This window comes from Macaca nemestrina, chromosome 3, assembly GCF_043159975.1.
Source record: "Macaca nemestrina isolate mMacNem1 chromosome 3, mMacNem.hap1, whole genome shotgun sequence".
NCBI lineage: Eukaryota > Metazoa > Chordata > Mammalia > Primates > Cercopithecidae > Macaca > Macaca nemestrina.
The window spans coordinates 174,371,790-174,384,097 of NC_092127.1; the positions used below are offsets into that span (position 1 = coordinate 174,371,790).

Sequence of the window (12,308 nt, forward strand, 5' to 3'; positions counted from 1 at the left end):
GGGTCAACAACATCTGACCACTGTTCATATTCTCTCTCTCTCTCTCTCTCTCTATGTGTGTGTGTGTGTATGCATAAATGTATGGGTGGATATTTATATATACATATGTATGCATATATATAAATAAAAATATATGTTTTCTAGAATATAATTAAATTCTCTAGAAATACATTCGCCAATTACCACTATTTACCCAACTTAAAGGCTAAAGCTTTGCTTATCTTCTAAGACTGACCTTAGGTGCCATCCTGTACAAGACTTCCTGGATTCCTAGTGGCATTGGTTAGTTTGGTGCCGTGGACTGGAGGTGGGGGTATTCATTTAATAGTTCATTATGATGTAAAATTGATGGCTTTGTGAGGAATTGTATATGACTTTCACAAACAAATAATATCAAGTGATTGGAATATTGGGAAGGTAATAGTTAAGGAAAAGTGGCAGAGCATAACAGTGGGTCACTTCAGGTAAGATGGGGAGGACATCTCTGAAGAAGTGATCTTTGATCTTAGATCTGAATGATGGACAGGAAACCATGTCAGGGAAGTGCCAGAGAGAGAACATTTTAGGCAAAGAGAAGAGTGAGTATACGGATAAGTTTAGTTAATAACATTCTCAGTGGACTCATAACATAGGGAGGGATATCCAGAGAGGAGGAGACAAGGTATAAAAGTAGACAGGGACCAACTAGATGATTTGTGACTTCATAGGTCATTAAAGGAGTTGGTATTTTATTCGAAATACAGGAAGAAGCCATTACATGGCTCTGAACCTGGGAATGACATGTTGTGATGAACATTTTTAAATATTCTCTGGTCAGTCTCTAAAAAATATTATAACTCCTTACTTTCATGAAAATGAGACTGTCATACCTCTATCTCATTTTATTTCTTGAAAAGCATATTGTAGAAATTTGTTTTAAATTATTGCTTGTTTTTCTTTAAATTTCCATATTTTACTTGAATTTATATCAGCCATCTTATCGGGGTTTCTTCTCTATGCTCTTTTTTGGCTTTCTGAATTTTACTGCCTTTTGCAGAATTTATGGAGGACTCTTTGTTTCAGTTTAATTTCCTCTAGTTGTTTGGATAGCATACAAAGGGATTTTACATCCTTTATTGTATACAATTCATTTGTAGCACTTAAACTTAACAAATTGGTAAAAGACATAAACTTTAGAATTAGACTTGTAGATTCTAACCCTTACTCTACCACTTACTCCTATGTGTGTTATCTGGGGCAATTTTTCTTATCAGTAAAATGGGAAAATAGTACGCAGTTCATAGGGGGAGATTACATCAGTCCCTACCTATGAAGCACCTAGTGCTTGACATATTGTAAATGTTCTAAGAGTTTGCTACATTGGAGCGGTAGAATTGGGACCAACCAAAAAAATTCTTCTTCCCAGAGCCTCTGAATACGACCTTATTTGGAAAAAGGGTATTTTCAGATGTAATTTGCATGAGGATTTCAAGCGGACACTAGTTTGGATTAGGGTGGGCTCTAAATCCAATGACAAGTGTCTTTATAAGAGGTAGAGATAGACACCCAAGAGGGGAAGGCCTTATGAAGATAGAGGCAGAGACTGAAGGGATGCAGCTACAGCATGAGGAACACCAGGAAACTGTTGCACAGCTGCCACAAACACTAACAGAAAGGCGTGGGGTGGGTTTGTCCTTCAGAACCTTCAAAAGGAAATAATAGGGCTGACTTCTTCATTTTGGACTTCTGGCCTTGGCCCTGTGAAAGAATAAATTCTGGTTGTTTTAAGCTACCCAGTTTGTGGTAATTTATGATGACTGTCCTAGGAAACTAATACACACATTCAAAATGAATGTTTAAAGTACTTTAATACCTCCCTCAAACCAAGGTAAAATTCTTACCTCGCTGTTCTATTTCCCTCCTGTGTCCAATGCCCTCCCATATTTGGTGAACTCATCTAGACTTTTACTTCCAGTTTATTATAATTGTGTGTTGTGTCTTCATATTTTTACAAATCATTCTTTAACTATTGTTTTAAGATTAACAGCCATATATTAGTAATAATTTAGACAGTCGTAAGACTTACAAATATCTTATTCACCAACGTTCCTTGAATTCTACATCTTTTTTTTCTGCTGGGAAACTTTAAAATAGAAAGCAAATGACAGGTAGGGCCCTAACAGTTGGGTTTATGAGGTGTTTTGGTGCTAAACCTCCTGTAATCTATGCAGTACATAGCATATGTTTATACATGTGAAATATAATATAGGTAAATGTTACAATTATCATTAACTTTATCATCATCATTACATTTAAGACAATATGACATGTACGGTTGCAAACCTTCACATGGCAAGAAGAATAGGTGAAAAGCACAGATTAAAAGGTGCAATTTGTGTGTGTGTGTAATCACTTTTTGCTTTTTACTTTTCAGTCCTTTTCCTACGTATCTGTCCCTCTACTTAAAGACTTAGTGTGAATGTCAATTACTCAAGCCTGAATTAAAAGAGGTGAGAAACCTTTCTATTTATCATGTATATGATTTTCACACAACACGTCTACAGAGCCTAGGAGCATTAAAGGAAACGCAGTCACCTTTTATTTTCTGTCCATTTACATATTTTTTGGAGAAAAGTGACGGAAATGAACACTTTTTTAAATGTATATTCATTAATTTCCAAATGAAATTGCTTAAACTGACCAGAGTGGTGTTTGGGATCTTCCATAAGCAACGCTGACAACTGTCTCGTATTTAATGGACTTATTTAAAGTGAGTTCCTGACTCACATCCATATTTTGCCAGCCATTCATTTATTCAACAAAGAATTTTGATCACATGCCCTGTGATGGGACTGGTTTTTGGCATAGGTATTCCTGAAAGTGAAGAAAACAGATAAAGCCACAGCTTGCATGGAGTTTTCATTCTATCAGGATTTCACTGACCATACACAAGCAAGTGAATATACAAGTTCAAGTAATGATAAGTGTCACAAAAACATTAACACTGAGAGAGACAGTGTGAAGCTATAGTACTCTGACAGGATTTGATAATACCCCGTAAATAACTGTTTTTCAGTGAGTGCTTTAATTTGTTTGCTTTTCTAGCTTACTTTTAAGTTGACACAGTACAGGAAAGTTCCAGTCATCCTCAAGGGAAAAGAGGTCCTGAAAAGAGGAAACAAGGCAAGACCTCATAGAGTCAAAATTGAGGTGTTCACAAGCATTGAATATGGACAATGACTCAAGCTGCTTAGGATGAGGCACGTGGTCAGAATGATTCGGCATAAGGGATATACAACACCTTGAGGATCAAAACAAAGGTAATATCTAGAATGTTGCTGAATATGACAAAGAACTTTTAGACTTGAACTCCAGGAATAAAGAAGATGAAGGAAAACAGACCTCAGATTATTAGCTAAGGCCACTCCTAGTTCAATCATGTGTAGTCACTGACTGTACCATCAGTAAAATAAATAAATATTATATCTATTTCATTTTTCTATAATCTGCTGATTCTTCTTATTCATGTGGCTTATCAGAAAAAAATTGCTATAATCTTTAAAATTCCTATAATTAGATTGATTTCCCATGTTATTTAATTTCCTTTGAGAAAATGTATTTAAATCTAAGCTTTTTGAATTAGCTATTGCTTTAATCAGACTCCCAAGCTATTACTTAAATTAACAAATATATATTAAACAGAAAAAAACAAAAGAGAGAGAGGGAAGGTGGACATGCTGGGATGCAGAATCCATTTTAGCAGCCAAGGAGCAACATTAGGGAGTGTCAGTGACCAAGAACCCATATAAGCAAAGATGAGGGCTCCAACAGAAGAAAGGCAATAGAGGCTATATTTACTCTATTGGACATTTTGCCCGGAGAAGTTTTAGGTTTTTACATTTTCTTCATCCATCTCTTACACTTTGATGTTCATTAACTCATTTTTAAAATGAGCCCAGAGGTTTCAGTGGCTTTGGTTTTGCTATTTAAAATGGGCAATGGTGTGCTAAACAGATTGACTCACTCTACATTATACAGAATGCACGAAATTGTCATTTTGGGAGTAAAAGACCCTTTTTGTTCCTCATACCAACACGATCTCCTTATAACTTCAGCACATCTAAATGCTTGATATCTTATGCACATCCCATTTAGATAGAGCTCCTAAATAAAAACTCTCAGCATTTTCTCTTTTGCTCATCTTATTGGCATTACTGTAAAACTTGGTTCATTCTCATTCCACGGAAGCAGCAGATTTTTATATTGATTTGATGGGTATAAAGTGAAGATAAATCTTGATGTCCATGTTGTTCTTTCACTGGGATGGAAAGCTATTGACATTGAGGGAATCAGGTATCCATATGCCTTTTAGGAAAAGAAAAAGTGCCCCAATCCCTTGCACAGCACTTTTCGGGGTGTGTGTGTGTGTGTGTGTGTGTGTGTGTGTGTGTGTGTGTGTGTCCAGATATCCCATAAGTCATACCTCTCCAAAATGGAACTGGCTTCCTTCTTTAAACTTGCAGACAAGACTTGCTCGAATCCACTGTTTCTCTATTCAGGTCCATAATAAGATGGTCTAGAAGTACAGTAAATCCACAATATTTGCAAGTGAAGATGGGTAGTCGCACACTTATCCATAAAATTTTTTCTTCAAGTTTCATTGCAATGTGATTTTTAGGAACTTGGGACATTTTCTCATGAGTCTATCATTCTTCTTTGGCAAACTCTTTTAGCTTTCTCTATTGGTACATGGGATGATGGTGGTGAGCAAGTGGAGGCTGAAGCCCTCCAATCCCATAACCACCAGAATAAATTTTAACTCATATGTTCTATTTGTTTACATATTCTTCCAGAATTCCACAGCAAAAAACGAATTGAAATTATTGTACTGGCTTCCTTGATCAGTGATATGAAATTCTAATTGTTTTCAAATTGTCCAGCTACAAAATTCCTTAAGATGTCCTAAAATGCCATTTTAAAACTCCTTCTCAGTATAGAAATAGTTTCACAAGAAAATATGAGAAATCCTTAAGAAATTAAGACCCTGAACAGAAGCAAATCCAGAATGGCAATTGAGCAAGGAAGCTAAAAGCTATCTTGGTGCAATAGGCAAGAATAGTAATCTAGAGCTTTGACCTTTAATTATCACAGAGGTTAAAAAAATAACAAAAGACTCTTGAGTCTGCTCAGAGTGGGACATGGAATAGTGACTTCTGCATAATGTCATGACCCTCAAAAGCCTATATGATCAGGGAAAAGGTATACTAGGGAAAATGTCTGCCTGTAAAAAGATGACAGTAACATCTTTTTACCACTGCCATAATGGAAAGGAAAAAGTTTTCAATGAATACGTATATACATAAAACAGTCTAAATTTATTATCAAGTTTAAATTCTTGTTTTCTATTTTGCTAAAACCCCTCAAGCTGAGAAAACAGTTTATAGTGTTCCAGATTTGATAATTGCCCCAGAAGCCTAGCAAAACCAAATACATTAATTTATATAGAAACTGTCCCTAAGCCTACTCACCATAGAATTTTCAAAAATAAAACCCAGGAAATATGAGTTTTTTAGATGGATAAGCAAGATTTATACAGTTGACTCTTGAACAACATGGATTTGAACTACATGGGTCCACTTATATGTAGATTTTTCTTTCAATAAAGATATTGGAAAACTTTTTGTAGATTTTGTGATAGCTGGCAAAAACTCACAGTAAACAGAGTAGTCTAGAGATATTTAAAAAATAGATATGTTATGAATGCATGAAACATATGCAAAACTATTAATAGTTTATTTTGTTATTTACTACCATAAAGTATACACAAATCTATTACAAAAAGTTAAAATGTATCAAAACAACACACAAAAACAGAGACTGGACATGGCGCCATTATAGTTGAGAGAAATGTGCATCAGTATATAGATGCAGTATTAAATCATAACTCCATAAAATTACTGTAGTACATACTATACTATCGTAATAATTTTATAGCCACCTCTTATTATTGTAGTGAACTCAAGTATTGCCAGTATCTGCTTAAAATGTACTGTGATGCTAATCATATTCATGTGAGCAGTTAGTCTCTCCAGTAAATTGCATATTTCAGTAAAAAGTGATCCCTTACAGTTCTCACGTAGTTTTCATCGTGTTGAGTCCAATACCAAAAACCTTGAACCCACGTGTAGTGCCACTAGTGATGTTAGAAGTGCTCACAAGAAGCAAAGAACAGTCAAGATACTATATTTTGTTAAAAGTTGAATAGTTCAAGATATACCGTAGATTAAAGTCTGCAACTGTGGTTGCCCATCATTTTAAGATAAATGAATCCAGTGTAAAGACAACTATAATAAAAGAAAAGGAAATTCATGAAGCTGTCACAGTAGCTGTGCCAGCAGGCATGAAAAGCTGATATTTTTACAAAATATATTTTAATCTCATACTGAAAATGTAGCTTTTCTGTGAGTGCAAGATCACTATAAAAAAGGCATACTTATAGACTAGTATGATTTGAGAATAATCCAAGTGATTACAGTATATGAAAAAGTAAAATGAATGTGAGTGAATAACCTAAAGCTAGAGAATTTAATGCCAGCAAAGGATGGTTCAATAATTTTAGAAAGAGAGTTGGCTTAAGAAACATCAAGAAAACAGGAGAAGTAGCTTTTGCCAACCAGGAGGCAGCAGAAAAGTTCCCAGACACCATTCAGAAAATCATTAAGGAGAAAGTATATTTTCCTGAACAGGTTTTTAATGAAGATGAAAGTGCCATATTCAGGATTTAAGACAGGGAGGGATTTGCTAATTCTATTGTTTTGTTTCAATGCAGGTGGGTTTATAAACAATCCTTCCTTCATCTATAAAACTGTTAACTCCTAGTCTTGAAGGAAAAAGATAAACATCACCTGTCAGTTTTTTTGCTGTACAACAAGAAGGCTCATACAAGAACTCTTTTTCTGAATTTCTTTCATTGATTCTTTGTCCCTGAAGTCATGAAGTACCATTGCCAGTAAAGAATTGCCTTTTAAAGTTCTTTTGATATTGGACAATGCCAATGACTACCCACAATGCCATGAGCTCAACACCAAAGACATGGAAATCGTCTACTTGCCACCAAACACAATGTCCCTAAGTTTAGCCTCCAGATTAGGTGGTCATAAGGACCTTTATAGCTCATTACATACAGTATTTTATGAAAAGATTGCCAACACTATTAAAAAGAACCCTGATAGAATATCATGAAAGTCTGGAAGGATTACATGATTGAAGATGTCATGGTTGTTACAGAAAAAAAGCCCTGAAAGCCATTAAGCCAGAAATAACAAATTTGTGCTGGAGAAAACTGTGTCCAAATATTGTTCAGGAGTTCATCAGAGAACCAATAAAAAAAAAACATGGAAAAGATTGTTGATATGGTAAAAAATAGTGAGAGTGGTGGGGGTGAAGGAGTTCAAGATAGGGATCTTGGAGAAACTCAACAGTTAATAGACAGCATACCAGAGGACTTAAAAGATGTCTGCTTGATGGAAATGAGTGCTCTTGAACCAGTTCAGACAATAAGGAAGAAGATGTAAAAGAAGCAGTACTGGAAGGCAAATTGACACTAGACATTCTGGCAGAAGGATTTCAATTATTCAAGACTTATTTTGACTTCTTTTATGATTTACTCTTCTATGACACGGGCACTGAAACTAAAGGAAATGGTAGAAGAAGGATTGATACCACATAAAAAATATTTTTAGAGAAATAAAGCAAAAAATTCAGACGTAAATTATGACATATTTCCATAAAGTGTGCTTGCCTCTCCTGCCACCCGTTCCATCTCTTCCACTTCTTCTGCCTCTGCCACTCCTGAGACAGCAAGACCAGCCCCTCCTCTTTCTCCTCCTTTTCAGTCTACTCAATGTGAAGACGACTAGGATGAACACTCATATGGTGATCTACTTCTACTTAATGAGTAATAAATATATTTTCTCTTCCTTATGATTTTAATAACATTTTATTTTCTCTGGCTTGTTTCATTTTAAGATTACACTATATAATACATATAACAAAATATTTGTTAATTAACTGTTATATTATTAAGATCACAGTATATAAATACATATAACATATATGATATTTGTTAATTAACTGTTTATGTTATTGGTAAGGTTTCTGTTCAGCAGTAGGCTATTAGAAGTTAAGCTTTTGGGGAATCAAAAATTGTACATAGGTTTTTCACCATGCAGGAAGTCAGTACCTCTCACTGCCACAGTATTCAAGGGTCAGCTGTGGTAAGAATAACAAAATACACCATCAAAACTGACCAGACATTTTTTATGAAACAAATATGTTTTCTGTGAATGAATTTATACTTGACATTTGAATGCCAATGGATATATTAAAAAGCAGACTTGATTTATCTAAAGAGAGAATTAGTGACACAAAAATAAAGCTAATATAATTACCCAGAATGTAATACAGAGATAGGAAGAGAGAGACAGAATACAGATGATAATACTTAACACAGATTTAATCAGATTTCCTGAAGGAAATAATACAGAGGACAGAGTCAAAATATTTCAGGTCATAATGGCTTAGAATTTCCCTGTAATGATGACATTAAATCACAGATTAGGAAACATAGTTAATCCAAATTGGAGTGAATTTTTGGAGATCCACACCAATTTATTCTGTACTCAGCCTATAGAATGTAAAATAAGATCTTAAATATAGCCAGGAAAAAGCCAAACTTCCTCTGAGAAATGATGAATATTATGTTGATTCCAAGGGCAGAAATGATAACTATAATATATATCAATGTGTTTCCAATAATAACTTTAAAGTGATGGGAGAAATCAGTTGCTAACTTAGAACTGTACAACCGAATAACTTATCAGAAATGTGGACAAAATTACCACATTTTAAACTAAAAAGAAAGAATTTACCACTGACAGCTTGTCACTAAAGGAATTCCTAAGTGCCTTTTCCAAGAAAAGAATAATTCCTGAGAGTCTTAAAGTGCAGGAAGAAATGATAAGCAAAGAAAACATTAAGGCAATAATAAACTTAAACAGATTTCAATGATACAAAACAATAATAAAAATAGATAATATGTGGAGATAGAATATAGAATTATGTTTCTGGACAAATATACATATGGGTGATTTGCTAAAAAAATTCTCTAAGGTCCCTATGTTATTCAGGATTAAATTAATTATACCTGTTAAAATATCTAGAATCATCACTAACAGATTAGAAACAGATGACATGACTTTCGACTCTACAGAAGGATAAATGGAATAAACTTTTAAAAACTCAGTGCCAAAAAGTCAGGAAATAATAAAAAATAAGACAAAAACACACAAAATAAGATGCCAGAAAAACTCCAATATAGTAAAAATTTCTCTAAATATAGACTAATCTTCATAGTTAAAAGATAAAATTTGTCTTTCTGGAGGAAATGGTATCTAGTTATATGCTGCTTACAAAAGATATATTTAAATCAAAATAAAAGAGTAAGGTTAAACAAAAAATTATTGAAAATTTCCAAGCATTTGCTAACTGAAAGTATAGCTATATTGACATAAAAGAAACTTGACGTTAAGCTGGAGGGCATTGTTCAAAATAAAGAGTGTCTCTCCATAAGAATTAAAGTTTCAGCTTAACAGAATTATATATTTTAGACTTACAAAAAACTTTGAGTCATAACATAAATAAACATTTACAGTATTAACACAGGATCAGCACTTAACATACATCATTTAGTGGTTGTTAAATTAAATGTAAAAAATAAGTAAAAATATAGACAATTTAATATAAGTTGATGTATTAAAAATATCCTGCATCCAAAAATTTGAGAATATACAGTTTTATAAAAATTTGACTACTTATGAGGTCATAAGTGTGATCGCAACCAAACTCAAAAAGTCATTATTATTCAGAGCATATTCTAAGACAACAATGCAATGGAGTAAAAAATAAATATTAAAATTTAACTGTAAGATGCCAATACAATTAGAAATTGAAAATAGGCATTTCTTTACATCACTTACTCTTCGTCATTTACTTCAGGCAGGCCTGTTATAAGATATTGAAAAATATAGTATAAGGATTGAAAATGAATAAAAAATAAGATTCTTTTTCACAATTAATAAGATTGTCCTCATAGGACTCTCCAGTAAACATATTAAGAATTTCTTAAAAATTAATAAGACATGTTATTGTATTTGTTGGACATAAGACAAATATATAAAAATCAATTGTATTTCTATGATATGACAAATAGAAAATATAATTTTAAAACAAGATAAAAATAAATGCTACATGAGAATAAAATTAATAAAAGAGGTACATGACCTTTATAAAGTTTAAAACTTTACTATTAAAGAAGACCTAAATAAATGGAGAGAGATATCATGTTCTAGAAAATCTTAACATTTTAAAATATCAATTCTCCCCAAATTAATGTATACATTCAATCTAATTTCAATAAAAATTCCAACAAAGCTTTCCAAGGTGATTATAAAACGAATATGGATAAGAAAATTGGTAAATTTAGAAGACATTTCTTAAAAAGAATCATAAGAGGAAACTTGTGATATACATTAAGACATCTTATAAAAGCCTAAGAAGTAAGACAACATTATTGGCACACCTTGGACAGAAAGACCCATGGTCTAGAATAAAGAGTTCAAAAAATTAACCCACACCTATGCAAACATGATTTATGATAGAGGTGACATTTCAGAGCAGTAAGAAAGGATGGACTCTTAAGCACTACTGGAAGAATCAGTTATCTATATGAAAAAATATAAAATTATATCTCTATTTCAAGTACTTATTAGGCTTTAGGAGATACTTTTAAAAGGCAAACTTTTACATTTTTAGAATAAAATACAGAAAAATGAACTTGGCATAGAAAAGGATTCTTAATATACATAATTCATAAAATAAAAGAGAATTAATAAATTCATATATGTTAAAATTTTTTTAAACTTCTGGTCATCAAATGGTATCATAAGAGTGAAAAGATCAGCCACAAACTGGAGAAAATTTCTGTAAAATATAGACCAGTAAAAGATTAGAATCTAAAATACATAATGAAAATAAATCAATAATTAAACAGTGCAATAGAAAAATGAACAAAACGCATTCAGGCGCAGTGACTTATGCCTGTAATCCCAGAGATGGGCGGATCACCGGGTCAAGAGATCAAGACCATCCTGGCCAACATGGTGAAACCCCATCTACTAAAAATACAAAACTTAGCTGGGCGTGGTGGCATGCATCTACAGTCCGAGCTACTGGGGTGGCTGAGGCAGGAGAATAGCTTGAACTCAGGAGAGGAGGTTGCAGTTAGCTGAAATCGCGCTACTGCACTCCAGCCTGGTAACAGAGCGAGACTTGTCTCAAAAAAATATAAAAAGAAAGAAAAATGAACAAAATGTATGAATATTCACAGAACACGAAATATATGAGATAACATTATTTTTAATAACAATTAGAGAAATAAAAACAAAAATCATAATGAGTTATAATTTCACAGATTGAGTAGAAATAAAAAATTTTGACAAAACCCTAGGTAGGCAAGTATTTGAAGCAAAGAAGAATCTCCCACACTATTGGTGGTGCCGAGACCAACTCGGTCAGGGAGACCGTAAACCAGCAGCGCTACAGGAATTAAAGACACACACACAGAAATATAGAGGTGTGCAGTGGGAAATCAGGGGTCTCACAGCCTTCAGAGCTGAGATCCTCGGACAGAGATTTACCCAAGTATTTACTGACAGCAAGCCAGTGATAAGCATTGTTTCTATAGATTATAGATTAACTAAAAGTATTCCTTATGGGAAACAAAGGGATGGGCTGAAATAGACGGATGGGTCTGGCTAGTTAACTGCAGCAGGAGCGTGTCCTTAGGGCACAGATGGCTCATGCTATTGTTTGTGGCCTAAGAATGCCTTTAAGCGGTTTTCCACCCTGGGTGGTCCAGGGGTTCCTTGCCCTCATTCCGGTAAACCCACAACCTTCCAGCGTGGGCATTACGGCCATCATGAACATGTCACAGTGCTGCAGAGATTTTGTTTATGACCAGTTTTGGGGCCAGTTTATGGCCAGATTTTGGGGGGCCTGTTCCCAACAGGTGGAAATAACTCTGCTGCAAAAAATACTGTGGGAAAACCTTGATATTATTTAGTAATACTGAAGATGTGAATGTCTTATAACTTCACAGTTTCTTCTCTGGGTATATGTGGAGAAAATCTTACTCATCTGCACCAGAGAACACAATCAGAATGTTCATAAAGCCCATTTTTAAAAGTTCACTCAAATACATCTCAAGGGTT

At 33.9% G+C, this 12,308-nt stretch overlaps 1 long non-coding RNA gene across 1 annotated transcript; it reads left to right on the forward strand.

The window, feature by feature from the left end:
- Positions 1 to 444: 444 nt before the first annotated feature.
- On the forward strand, positions 445 to 3,437 carry LOC105487844 (uncharacterized). Its single transcript, XR_011620647.1, has 3 exons — positions 445 to 578; positions 2,414 to 2,489; positions 3,085 to 3,437. It is a non-coding gene; the product is annotated as an uncharacterized lncRNA (long non-coding RNA).
- Positions 3,438 to 12,308: the final 8,871 nt, after the last annotated feature.